This window comes from Schistocerca nitens, chromosome 1 (genome assembly GCF_023898315.1).
Source record: "Schistocerca nitens isolate TAMUIC-IGC-003100 chromosome 1, iqSchNite1.1, whole genome shotgun sequence".
In the NCBI taxonomy this organism is placed as follows: Eukaryota; Metazoa; Arthropoda; class Insecta; order Orthoptera; family Acrididae; genus Schistocerca; species Schistocerca nitens.
In genome coordinates, this window is record NC_064614.1 from 482,444,399 (window position 1) to 482,458,979 (window position 14,581).

A 14,581-nucleotide genomic window follows, 5' to 3' on the forward strand; every position below is an offset into this window, starting at 1 on the left:
TCAAGTCTATATTAATGCAGTGTACCATGCGCAGTACAGGGATGTTAGGGCAATGTCTGAATCGAATTCTCGTCTAGAATGTAATCTCTGCACTATTTATTCCGATGAAATAATGACATACGCCTAGTTGTTTTTGCAGCGTATGAGACCACATTATTTTTGAAGAACTAACAGTTGATTTCCCTGTTTCCTCTCACATAAATCTAGGAGGACACACAAATATGAAATAGTTTTCCTGAGCCCTTTGTGATACACTAGAATTCAAGACTATGTCGTATTTTCATATACAACATTCGCAGGTGAACGTACATCTTGGCCGTAAATTGGTTCAAGGGGAAATCAAGTTTTATTCTCATCGCGCAGGTCTACCTTACGGTGTACGACTACACAGCCTGGTCCGCGAAGCCTGCTTGGAAGTGTTTGCATCGAATGGCTCTGAGCACTATGGGACTTAACATCTATGGTCATCAGTCCCCTAGAACTTAGAACTACTTAAACCTAACTCACCTAAGGACATCACACAACACCCAGTCATCACGAGGCAGAGAAAATCCCTGACCCCGCCGGGAATCGAACCCGGGAACCCGGGCGTGGGAAGCGAGAACGCTACCGCACGACCACGAGCTGCGGACAGTGTTTGCATCGTAAATGCCGTTTCCGGCCACGGTGCTCTCATATTCTAGGACACTTCTCCAACTTCTTAACGACAGATTTCAATGTCAACATTAAAAAACGCTTTATCACTGTAATTGACTTCTCAACAGCTATAGAACGCTGTAATGAAAAGTACGCGGTTCCAATTAAAAAAAAAAGTCCTTGCTTCAATATCTTCGTAGATAGAAGCGCTAAAAATATTAACCAAACAAAAAATAGGAGTCCCTCGGCGGTCTAACATTTGCTGAAAACCGTGTTTCGATATGTATAACTAAATTTTGCATCACCCCGGTTCCCAGCACTCCTGAAGATAGATGTTGACTGTGGATTTTGCTTCACAGACACAGTCCCTTGGACTGTTCAGAGATGTCACTAAACCCGCCCAAAGATTTAAACAACCATGCATGAGCAGCGCCAATAGACGGACGGCGTCCGACAGCCGATCAGTTCCAGTCATTTCACCAGGAAGGAGGTACACGGCTCGTGTTGTCTGTAGTTCAACCATGCCTAGACGGTCAATACCGCAGGTCGATCGCGTCCTCATTGTTACTTTGTGCCAGGAAGGGCCCTCAACAAGGGAAGTGTCCAGGCGTCTCGGAGTGAACCAAAGCGATGTTGATCGGACATACAGAGAGATGCAGAGAGACAGGAACTGTCGATGACATGCCTCGCTCAGGCTGCCCAAGGTCAACTACTGCAGTGGATGACCGCTACCTACAGATTATGGCTCGGAGGAACCCTGACAGCAACTCCATCATGTTCAATAATGCTTTTCATGCAGCCACAGGACGTCGTGTTACGACTCAAAGCGTGCGCAAAGGCTGCATGTTGTCAACTTCATTCTCGACGTCCATGGCGAGGTCCATCTTTGCAACCACGACACCATGCAGCGCAGTAGAGTTGGGTTCAACAACATGCCGAATTGACCGCTCAGGATTGGCATCACGTTCTCTTCACCGATGAGTGTCACATATGCCTTCAACCAGACAGCGAGTGTAGCAAGTTGCAGGTTTCCAGCTATTTTGGGGTGGCATTATGTGGGGCCGACGTACGCTGCTGATGGTCATGGAAGGCGCCGTAACGGCTGTACGATACGTGAATGCCATCCTCCGACCGATAGTGCAACCGTATACGCAGCATATTGGCGAGGCATTCGTCTTCATGGACGACAATTCGCGCCCTCAAAGTGCACACCTTGAGGATGATTTCCTTCAGGATAACGACATCGCTCGACTAGAGTGGCCAGCATGTTCTCCAGACATGAACTCTATCGAACATGCCTGGGATAGATTGAAATGGGCTGCTTATGGACGACGTGACCTAGCAACCACTCTGAGGGATCTACGTCGAATCGCCGTTGAGGAGTGGGACTATTTGGACCAAAAGTACCTTGATGAACTTGTGGATAGTATGCCACGACAAATACTGGCATGCATCAGTGCAAGAGAATGTGCTACCGGGTATCAGAGGTACCGGTGTGTACAGTAATCTAGACCACCACCTCTGAAGGACTCGTTGTATGGTGTTACAAAATGCAATGTATGTTTTTCATGAACAATAAAAAGGCGGAAATGATGTTTATGTTGATCTCTGCTCCAATTTTCTGTACAGGTTCCGGGGCTCTCGGAAGCGAGGTGATGCAAAATCTTTTTTGATGTCTGTATGTATGAATACGAGAGGCTGTAGAGGGTGTGTTGATGAGCCAACCGAGGATAGCAACCCAGCGACACTCACGCTACCGATCCTTCCGGTACGGGATCTGTGTACTCCATCTCACTGCGTTTAGAGAAAATCTTTGTTCAAACGTCAGAACGTTCCTCTGAATATTAGAGCAGAGCGTAAGTCAGCGCCGGCCGGTGTGCCCGAGCGGTTCAAGGCGCTTCAGTCTGGAACCGCGCAACCGCTACGGTCGCAGGTTCGAATCCTGCCTCGGGCATGGATGTGCGTGATGTCCTTAGGTTAGGTTTAAATGGTTCTGAGTTCTAGGGGACTGGTGACCTCAGATGTTAAGTCCCATAGTGCTCAGAGCCATCAAGAGAAATTTCTCTCAAATACGCTCTGTCTTTCACAAACACGTCAAACTGCGCCGTATAGGTCAAATATTTGACGGACCTAGTAGAGTCTGACGGACTGTTTTATTGTGTAGGAGATGCTTAACTGAGGCGGGACATGGGTATCAGCCCAGTATGTACCTACTGGAATGTGGGAAACCGCCTAAAGCCACATAAACATGTACATTGTCCGTACATAGTTTTCAGATAATGCACTTGAAAAAATTCCACAGCATTCTTTGTCGCTGCCACCCGTTATAAACGTTTGAGTCTCCCAGTCTATATCTGGTGAATTAGAATCTCCACCCAAAACTGTAACATGGTCGGGAAATCTACTCGAAATATTTTCCACATTTGCCTTCAGGTCTTCTGCCACAACAGCTGCTGAGCCAGGGAGCCAATTAGACATCCAATTACCATGTTTGCGCCTGCTTTAACCGTGACGTTCACCCAAATTATTTCACATTTCGGATCTCCGTCAATTTCCTTCGATACTATTGCACATTTTATCGCTATAAACACGCCTAACCCTTCACTGTCCAGCCTGCCTCTGCGTTATACATTCCAATCTGAGGCTTTTTGCGGATGATGCTGCAGTATATCGAGAGGTTGAAACAATGGAAAATTGTACTGAAATGCTGGAGGATCTGCAACGAATTGACGCATGGTTCAGGGAATGGCAACTGAATCTCAATGTAGACAAGTGTAATGTGCTGCGAATACATAGAAAGGAATATCCTTAATCACTTAGCCGGCCATGGTGGCCGAGCGGTTCTAGGCGCTACAGTCTGGAACCACGCGACCGCTACGGTCGCAGGTTCGAATCCTGCCTCGGGCATGGATGTGTGTGATGTCCTTAGGTTGATTAGGTTTAATTAGTTCTAAGTTCTAGGGGACTGATGACCTTAGAAGTTAAGTCCCATAGTGCTCAGAGCCATTTGAGCCTTAATCACTTAGCTACAATATAGCAGGTCAGCAACTGGAAGCAGTTAATTCCATAAATTATCTGGGAGTAGGCATTAGGAGTGATTTAAAATGGAATGACCATATAATCGTCGGTAAAGCAGATGCCAGACTGAGATTCATTGGAAGAATCCTTAGGAAATGCAGTTAGAAAACAAAGGAAGTAGGTTACAGTACACTTGTTTGCCCATTGCTTACATACTGCTCACCGGTGTTGGATGCGTACCAGATAGGGTTGATAAAAGAGATAGAGAAGATCCAACGGAGAGCGGCGCGCTTCGTTACAGGATCATTTAGTAATCGCGAAAGCGTTACGGAGATGATAGATACAGTCCAGTGGAAGACTGCAAGAGAGGCGCTCAGTAGCTCGGTACGGGTTTCTGTTGAATTTTCGAGAACATACCTTTACCGAGGAGTCAATCAGTATATTGCTTCCTCCTACGTATATCTCGCGAAGAGACCATGTGGATAAAATCAGAGAGTTTAGAGCCCACACAGAGGCATACCGACAAGAACAATACGAGACTGGAATAGAAGGGAGGACCGATAGAGGTATTCAAGTTACCCTCCGCCACACACCATCAGGTGGCTTGCGGAGTATGGATGTAGGTGTAGATGTAGAAAGGCTGGCCGGCTCACCAGTCCTAATCGTTAATCCACGAGGCGCTTTCGATCTGGGGCAGGCTCGCCTCCCCATGTATCGGAAACGATGCTTTGAAGCGTCCAGCTATCCATGCAATTAATGGGCGTACATTTATGTACATACTTATATGGCGTCTCTCACGCGCTCGCCTGTCAAAACAACATTTTTTTTCCGAGTGGACTGGAAGTTGTTCTCAGGACTGTCACAAATTAAGACGAGTTTTGTAACGGTGTGTGTGAGGGGGGGGGGGGCTGGTCTGGAGAGGCAATGAACATATAGAACAATGATCACGTAGGATTAAAGGAAAGGCCCATTGTAGATGGCCTCAGTCAGGCGCCACCAAATGAGCGACACCCGAGTTACATGTTCCCGGCCGATAGGACCTCGGTGCTAGGCGAATCGCCGTGGCTCAGGCTGTACAGTACGTCATATAAAATATACTTCAAATCATGCCTATCTTGCATGCGTATACGAGCACCGCTCTGGGTGTTAACTTGGTGAATATTGTTCTTACTCTGTTCGACTCACAACGAACTTGGCTTTTTTTTATGGCTTATGCCTTCGTATCTCTTACGGACACTTTAATGGCGATGAGGAATCATCCTTTCGTGTTTTCGGCGACATTTTCGCAACCAGTGCCAGTATTATTGACACCAAATTTACGGAACTTTAGCAGCAACAATTGCTCAGTGGCTCAAGAGAAAAAGCACAAAGAAAGCAGGCCGTTCTCCTGCAGCTCGTTCTTGGCAGCAGCAACCATGTCAGTGAGGGTCACGGCTAGGTCCCCCACCGCACCGCCGTTTGCTGCCTTCAACGAATCTTCGGATGGTTGAGAAGTCTGCCTCCGCCGCTTTGAACTGTACTGTTTAGTTTATGACATTCATGGTAGATACCAAGTGCTTTACTTCTCCTAGTAGTTGCTTGTATCAAGTGGTGTAGAAACTGCAACCTCCCTCGGACCCTAGTGAACTGTCTTTCATTGATATCTGTGCGCTGTTTACCGAATACTGTAGTCAACAGGTGCACATTTTTGTGGCTAGTCTCCAGTGTAATCAGTATCGTAAACAACGTCGTCAGTCGTACGCAGCTTGGGCTGCTGACTTGAAGAGTCTCATACGCAAGTGCAATTTCACGTGCCAGAATTTTAAAGTTTCGTTCGCCGAATCATTGATTCGAGGTATGACTGTATGACTTGCATCTCACTGCTTTGGTCAAGTGCGATTCTAGTCTTGGTGAAGTGCTTCGAATAGCTAAATCTTTCGAGGTTGCTTCAGCAACTCAGCATAATTTTACAAATAACATTCAATTTTCCCAGGTTGTAAGTCATGATCGAAAGCGACGGACACGTGGTGATTCCGACTCATCATCCCCTATTCTGCCTCTAAATCTTACCCGAGTTCACAGGCATCCGAATCGCCTGTGCCTCGTGAGGGATTTAAGCAAGCCGATTCGGATGACCTGTTTTACAATGTTAATCGGGCGGGCCACTATTAAATCTCAGTCTAACAATGACCTTTATCCATTGTACCACTCAGAGGAGTTGTTGCGTAAACTGGCCGGGGACCTCTGTTATTCGAGGATAAATTTAAAGAACTATCTTCCGCTATGGCTTCATGATCCTTCACATCAGTCGTTAATTTTAAATATGCTATTCAGCTTATGCAGGTACAATAAGTTACTTTTTGTGGTTGTGAGTGCACCCACTAATGTTTTAAAAAGTTTTTAAAACAGTACGTTCAAGATATTCCGCATTGTGCCAATTATTTGGACGACATTATTGTTATGGAGTATGCGGGCGGAATATCACAAGAATCTTGAACCCTTTTCTCAACGGCACGAGTAGAACGGTTTACGTTCTTAGTTGGAGAAGCGCAGTTTCTTTCCCCCGGCATCAAATAGTAGGGCCACACTTTGAGTGACAAGGATATCACGCCGACGTTTGAACATCATAGTGAGATTATAAACTTGCCGACCCTACTACTCTTAAAAGGTTACACCCGTTTCTGGGGAAAATCTTGTACTATGCCAATTTTATTCCCCTCGTGGCACAGATCGCAAACTCTCCAAATCAGCTCCGCAAAAAGGGCATCTATTTTGTTTGGTTAGCCACCTGTCAACAGGCTTTACAGCGGCTTAACGATGGTCTCAGGGAGGCACCATGTCTAATACTATATACGTTGGGCCTGCCATTGGCACTGGTGACAAACGCATCACAGTGAGGCATTTCGCCCGTTTCGTCCCACTGGTTGCCGAACGATTCTTATGTTCAATTGCCGTCGCCTCTAAAACGATAAATGCTGTGCATCTCATATATTCTCAAACTAAGATAAAGAAAAAAAATGGTTCAAATGGCTCTGAGCACTATGGGACTTAACATCTATGGTCATCAGTCCCCTAGAACTTAGAACTACTTAAACCTAACTAACCTAAGGACACCACACAACACCCAGTCATCACGAGGCAGAGAAAATCCCTGACCCCGCCGGGAATCGAACCCGGGAAGGATAAAGAAATTTCAAATGTATCCATATGATAGTGAATTTCACCTGCTGATGTATTACACGAGCACCGTTCTAAGCCCCAGACAAGACAACGCAAATTCTGCAGTGCTTGGATTGTTCACAGTGGGAAACACTACGAAATAAATGTTTGCTCCACCACCCAACCCATTCACTCAGAAGTTGTGCCCCAGCCACGCTCTTGGCCCTGACGCAGAATCCGATGACCAGAAAACTGTTTTGCTCTGAATCAACTGTAAGTAGGCTGTTTAGGTTTTTTTATTGGTAACGCCACGTCTGTATGAAAATCACTGGCTGTGCTGTGTGCAGTCTGTGGCTGCTTTGCATTGTTGTAATACTCGCCATTGTAGTGTTAGGCAGCTGGCTGTGAACAGCGCGTAGCGTTGCGCAGTTGGAGGTGAGCCGCCAGCAGTGGTGGATGTGGGGAGAGAGATGGCGGAGTTTTGTAATTTGTCATGAACTGCTATATATATTATGACTATTAAGGTAAATACAGTGTTTGTTCTCTATTAATATCTTTCATTTGCTAACTATCCCTATCAGTAGTTAGTGCCTTCCGTAGTTTGAATCTTTTATTTAGCTGGCAGTAGTGGCGCTCGCTGTATTGCAGTAGTTCGAGTAATGAAGATTTTTGTGAGGTAAGTGATTTGTGAAAGGTATAGTTTAATGTTACTCAGAGCCATTCTTTTGCAGGGATCTTTGATAGTCAGATTGCGTTGCGCTAAAAAATATTGTGTGTCAGTTTAAGCACAATCTTGTACAATTATTTAAAGGGGACGTTTCATGTTTATTGCTAGCGCGTAATTGTAGAGAAAATCTCCTTTGTAGTTGCAGTCTTTCATTGTTGTACAGTAAAACAGTTGTGGCATGCATGTAGATTTGCACCAAGTATTTCGCAGCTGCAATTAACTAGATATTATTTTCAGTGTTATGTTAATGTGTTCTCTTATTTTTGCTCTTCAAATTGTGTTTTTCTGTGTTGTCGTGTGAAATACTGTGACAATAATGGCGTGTGAAAAACGTAATACTAGGCTCCAAAGTAAACTGAGAAATGACAGTGAAAACGAAAGCAGTGTGTTAGCGCCACCGAGTAATGAATTAACTGATGTTCAAAGTAGTAATTTGGTAATTGTGCATAGGGAAATGGAGCGGGCGGCAAATAATGGCGTGGACAGGGAAACAATTAGTGAAGAGGGAAGCATTATCGATCGATCGGTCGGCAACAGCTCGCCTCAGGAATCGGGAATGACAGGACACAATTTTGCAAATACTGTAGACTTAGGTTTTTGGTCCTCACCGTTTTCTCAAATGAGTCAAGACACATTTTCTGCTTGTCAAAATGTGAATGTTGCCGGTGAAAATGCACTGCCAAAAAGCTTAGAGAAACAGATTCCAGACACTAATACATTGTTATTACAATTAATGCAACAAATGAGACAAAAGCTTGAAAAGTTAGACACAATGGAACAAAATCAGAGACAAACACAGCAACAGTTAGACACAATGGAACAAAATCAGAGTCAAACACAGCAAAAGCTACAAAAGTTAGACAGAATGGAACAAAATCTTCAAAAGTTAGACACAATGGAACAACACCAGAGACAAACACAGCAACAGTTAGACACAATGGAACAAAATCTTCAAAAGTTAGACACAGTGGAACAAAATCTTAAAAAGTTAGACTCATTGGAACAAACTCTTGAACAAACACGTGAAGATTTAACTACTGAGTTACATAACATTGAATCGAAATGTCAAAAAGTCTGTAATGACGTAAAAACACAGATTTGTGAGCATTTCCAACCTATTTTTTCGCGTTATGAAACTGCATTACAGAATCACGAAGCAGCCATAAAAGAACTGCAGACTATTGTTCATGAAAATCACGACACCTTGCAAGCTAAAATTGACTCAGTTGCATCTACCGATACGGTTATGCAACTTACAAAAACTCAGGAAAACTTAAAGGACACAGTAGATACCATTTCAACACAAATGGACACTCTGAAACTTGGTTCAGAAAAACATACAGAGGAAATAATTTCACTATCGGATAAAGTAGCCGAACTTTCAGATCAGTTCACTAACTTATCTACAAAGGTAGATGATAATCTGAATGACACAAAACCGGTAGTCTTTAATGAGACAGAAGAGTGCGAACAAATTAGGAAACTGAAACAAAATCTGAATCAAATTAATACGCAACACCAAAGAGAAATCCGGGAAGTACAAGATCAGCTGACACAGGTAATACAAGAATTACGTATTTCAGAGGACACTCGCGCCCCAACACGGGAAGAGGGACTTAGAAATACGGAACACCCACAAGATAATAACACAGGACACTTCGGAAATTATGAAAGAAATTGGCAAGGTGCACCGAATTTTGAGATGGAACCGCCGACACGACGTAACAATGACAGATATGCTACTCGCCGACACGATGATTTTGACTATAAGCTGTTTATTACTACACGTAAATTCAAAACATTTAAGAATTCTGCCAACGACATTCATCCACAAGCGTGGCTCCATCAATTCTCTCATTGTTTTCCTCCCAACTTGTCATTGGAGCACAGGTTAGAATTTATGTGTGGCTACTTGGAGAATGAACCAGCTGTAAGAATGCGATCGGTCATTCACGATTGTCACAGTGAAGGAGATTTTTATCATGCCTTCCTCTCAGCATATTGGTCTCAAGCTACACAAGACCGAGTAAAACATAGCATCATAATGATGAAACATTTCGAACAATCTGAATTTTCGTCTTGTGAAATATTTTGAAGACATGTTGCACAAGAATCAGTACCTGTCAAACCCATACAGCCCCTCAGAACTCATCCGTATTTGCTTAATCAAACTGCCTGAACATTTACGACATATTATTTTGGCAGGACGTTGCAAAGACGACATTGAAGCTTTTCAGGGACTGTTACAAGAACTGGAAATTGACACTGACAATCGGGGAACGCGGAAACAGGAGCACAACAATTACAGATCACATCCGTCACAATTCCGCGATAACAGAAATAATATACGACAAGGCTATTCTTTCAACGTAAATCGTGACCGAAACAGACACCACCCGTATGACAACCGTTGGCAGAGTAGTAATAATTACAGGGAAAGATCACCTCTCCGCGGTAATGACTATCACAGAGACAATCAGAGAAACAGACAATATGGGAACCAAAACAATTATTACTACGGGAGACAGAATAACTTTAGACGCAACGGTCCAGCGCGCAGTTACGATTCAGGGAGAAATTCTCCACCACGTGACCGACAAGAAAGAAACTATGGAATCTATCGACATGACGACAGACGATATGATCGTAACGACAGACCTGAATTGCATCAGAACTGGCGGGATTCAAACAGAGCTGGGCCCTCTCGGCAAGGCGAATTTGTAGAAGTTAGGTTTCCTAATCCCAGTAACGACGCGCGCCAACAAAGAGACAATAGGCAATGACTCATACCGCTGGCAGCCACAAAACGTACTTATGAAACTGACGACGCAGCTGCCGTAGCTAGTAATTACGTAAAAATGGAAGACATTAGGGACATCTTACTCCAGGAACACGACATAAAACATAACAACATTGCATATCCTGTGATTCACATTACTGTAAATGACATAAAATTTACGGCAGTACTTGACTCTGGCAGTCCCATTTCAGTAATTAGTGAAGCAGCTTTTAGCAAATGCAACAAATCGAACGATTGCCCTCACTTCCGTTACGTAAGATTAAATTACAAGGTGCAAGCTTTGGAAAAAGTGTAGATGTACGCCAACAAACCAATTTAGAATTCTTTTGCCAAAGCTACAGCTTCTCTATGAACTTTCTTATTGTTCCATTATTGTCGACGGAAATTATATTGGGAGTAGACTTTTTGAATGAATACAAAGCAATCTTAAACTTTCACGATGCTGAAATAAGTTTAGAGAAGGAAGGTAAGTCAATAGCTTTGAAATTTGAAGATTGGCTCTCAAACCATGACAAGGAAATTAATCGGCTTTACCTTCTGTTAGACAACAGTTCGGAATTTTCTACGGAACTAGACACTAACAATCACTCTGCAAGTACTGACAGGGATGATATCTACGACATATTTGATACTAATGAGTTAATTCAGAATAAAATTCAAACAATTGAGAATTGTAATGACACTGATAGGCAGGACCTTTTTGAGATTTTACAAGCACATTCCACATTTTTTACTCACAAAACAGGAACAATCAAGGGATTTCAATACCAATTTCGTGTTCGTGAGCATACTAAATTTTGTGTTAGACCATACGTAATTCCAGCACATTATAGGGACCGTGTTAGAACAGAAATACAATCTATGCTTGACGAGGGCATTATTGAGCCTGCAGTAAGCTCATACAACAATCCGTTACATGTTGTTGAGAAGAAAAATGGATCGATCAGACTTGTCTTAGATTCGAGACAAATCAATACTATCATTATTCCTGAAACAGACAGGCCGCAAACGTTGGAAGAACTTCTTCAAAATTTTAATGGCGTACAAGTGTTGTCTTCTATTGATCTCAGATCCAGCTTTTATCAGATCGAACTTCATCCAGAATGTAGAAAATACACAGCTTTCCTTTGTTTCGGCGTTTGTTATCAGTTTCGGAAACTTCCTTTTGGTTTGAACATTTCTTCGGCAGCATTCATTCGCGGGCTAAATTCCATATTACCTGAGTTCTTAAAACGTCACATCACCTTATATGTAGACGATATTCTGATAGCAGAAGCCTCATGGAAACAACACAATCGCATCCTCAACAGCGTGTTACATATTTTTGCAGAATCTGGAATTACAGTTAACTTGGAAAAGTCTGAATTCGGTAGGTCAAAGTTGAGGTTTTTGGGACATATTATTTCTTCTGAAGGCATTCAGCCGGATCCTGAAAAGTTAGAAGCAATCAGAGCCATTCCAGTTCCATCCACAAAAAAACAAGTCCGCAGTTTTCTAGGTCTCGTAAATTTTTACCGTCGTTTTCTGAATATGCAAATTCTTGTTACACCAAAACTTTGTTCTCTCACTGGAAAAAACACTATTTGGAACTGGGACGAAGAAGCACAGTTGGAATTCAATTCTTTGAAAGAATCGCTTCTTAACGCGCGAATACTAGCTCATCCAGATCTGTCACAAGATTTCTGCCTTAGCACGGATTCTTCTAAAGTCGGACTTGGTGCCCATTTATTTCAAGAAGCCATAGAAAATGACACTACTCTTCAGAAAACCATTGCTTTTGCTAGCCGAGTGCTAACAAAATCTGAAAAAAATTATTCCGTTACTGAATTAGAAGCTTTAGCTATCGTTTGGGCATTTAACAAATCCCGTTTCTTTCTTTCTGGTAAGCACGTAAAAGTATACAGTGATCATCGTGCATTACAATTTCTTATGTCTTCAAAATTAAATCATGACAGGTTAAAACGTTGGGCATTGTTTCTGCAAGAATTCCGCTTCACAATAGTCTACATTCCCGGCAAGGAGAACATTTTTGCGGACGCACTGTCACGCGCACCAGCTGGGCTTGAGAAAAGTAACACAGAAGGCAAACTCGAGAAAAATTTCAGTATTCTTTACATTCAGAAAGTATTCCTTCTAAATTAAAAGAATTTGCTGCTGTTGATCTGTTGGGACCGCTTGTCAGAACATCTAATGGATTTTCGTACGTTCTAGTCGCTGTTGAACTTACTTCAAAATTTGTTTCTTTCACTCCGTTACGTAAAGCCACTGGACGGTCTGTATCCAACGCCTTTGTTAAAAATTTCTTACGTGAAGTTGGACACGTTAGTAAAGTCATTTCAGATAACGGACCGCAATTCAGATCTGCTGTTTGGTCACGCATGCTTCACAACCATAAAATCAAACCTGTTTTTATTTCATTGTACTCACCACATTGTAACCCCTCCGAATTGATTATGAAAGAAATCAATAAGCTTTGCAGACTTTATTGTCACAGAAAGAATCAGCATTGGGACAGATATTTACACTTATTTCAAAACGTTCTGAATGAAATGCCTCATGATTCCACTGCTTTACCACCTACTCTTGTACTAAAGAATGAAGAACCACCGAACAGAATCAGAGAGCTTGTACCTTTCCCGAATACACGTAAACGTCGACACAAAGGCATAATTGATTTGGCTCTTAAAAATATAAAATCTGCAGCAGACAAAAGGAGAAAACTACACGGTAAAGCAAATGCAAAGAAATTGTATATTGGTCAGAAAGTTCTCATTAAAGCTCATTCATTGTCACATAAGAAGAAACACTTGAGTCACAAATTCTTTCTAGTTTACAATGGACCTTACAGAATCCGACGTATACCACATGATAATTGCGTTGAAGTTGAAACTCTGCGTACTAGGAAGAGTAAAGGTTTACACCACATTTCACATGTAAAACCGTTTATTGAAAGATAATCTGCTTTTTAAACTTTGTCTTTGCCATAAAACTTTTCACTTCACATTTCTAGTATGCATTGTCAGACTTAGAAACTGTTACCATGCAACAATGTTTGAAGTTAAATATCCAGTCAAGAACCAAGAGAACTTATTTCAACAGAAATTACGAATGCATTGTTATAGTGAACAGACGACACAGTGTTGTTACTTGTACATTCTTGCTTGTTAGTTACACGATTACGTAACGACTATCAGGCTTACATACTTCGAACATGTACTGGTACTGCTAATGAGATTTTAATGCAACATTTTGGTTTACTTGAAAATACATTATGGATTCAAAGTGCTTTCTGAGAGATACCAGATGACACAGTGGTTAGTTTATTTGACAACTACACGACTATATCACGACGCTACTAATGTGTGACACAATTTACATTGTTGCTTTTGCGGTGTATCTGTTTTATATTTGCACAATTTTTCTGAATTCTTCTGGAAAGTAAAACATGTTTTAGTAGTAACTTTTGTGGTATAGCAATAATGAGACAGCCTTTTCCGTAGCACAACGATACGTTACAGCACAGTACTTTCTTCATCACGGAAATAAGCATAATAACTAAGATATCTATACTCAAAGCATTTCACTTTTGTTTATCATGAGGTAAGTACATTGACTTCTGCAGAACTTAGCTTTCGGAGGACGATAACTACGAGACTTCCACAGAGATTATCTTACAACATGACACACAGTTTAGCGCTACAGTACATGTATTTGAGTGATTAATTTCGCACTTAAAACATTTATTTTTTTAAGTTATTTGAAGTGCAATGATACAAGGGTTTTCCGTGATACATTTCATTCCATTGCTGTAATCTGTAACACCTGATGGTATAATTACATTAATCCTCAGGGGGGTACACGCTTACTTTGTGTATCATGTGTTTGGCAAGCACAAGGAGCCCTAGCTAATATGGTATTTGCTTATACAACTTTACACATCGGTACCATATTTCTCTAACACAGAATTACACAGCTATCTGATTATTTACCTGAGAGAGACAAACATTTATTTTACTACATCAGTGACAGATGTTTGCGTAATTACACCGTTGTATAACTTCACACTTACAAAATTGTATTTTGTCTGTACTTTGTGAACTGTTCATATTTTTTCGGATCCATTGTGATATTATGAGAGCTTTGATTGATATATTTGGTATGGGATCACGATTTTTAAAGTACGTTTGAGGCAGATGACACTTTTAACATGAGCAGAGAATTTTTTTTTAGATTTTGAAATTATTGGAGGAAGCTACGACGTT

At 42.0% G+C, this 14,581-nt stretch overlaps 1 protein-coding gene across 1 annotated transcript in view; it reads right to left on the reverse strand.

Moving 5' to 3' along the window:
• LOC126255659 (serine protease snake-like) overlaps nucleotides 1–14,581 on the reverse strand; it is a 234,674-nt gene that overhangs the window by 12,238 nt on the left and 207,855 nt on the right. The gene's annotated exons all lie outside the window — the stretch shown is intronic.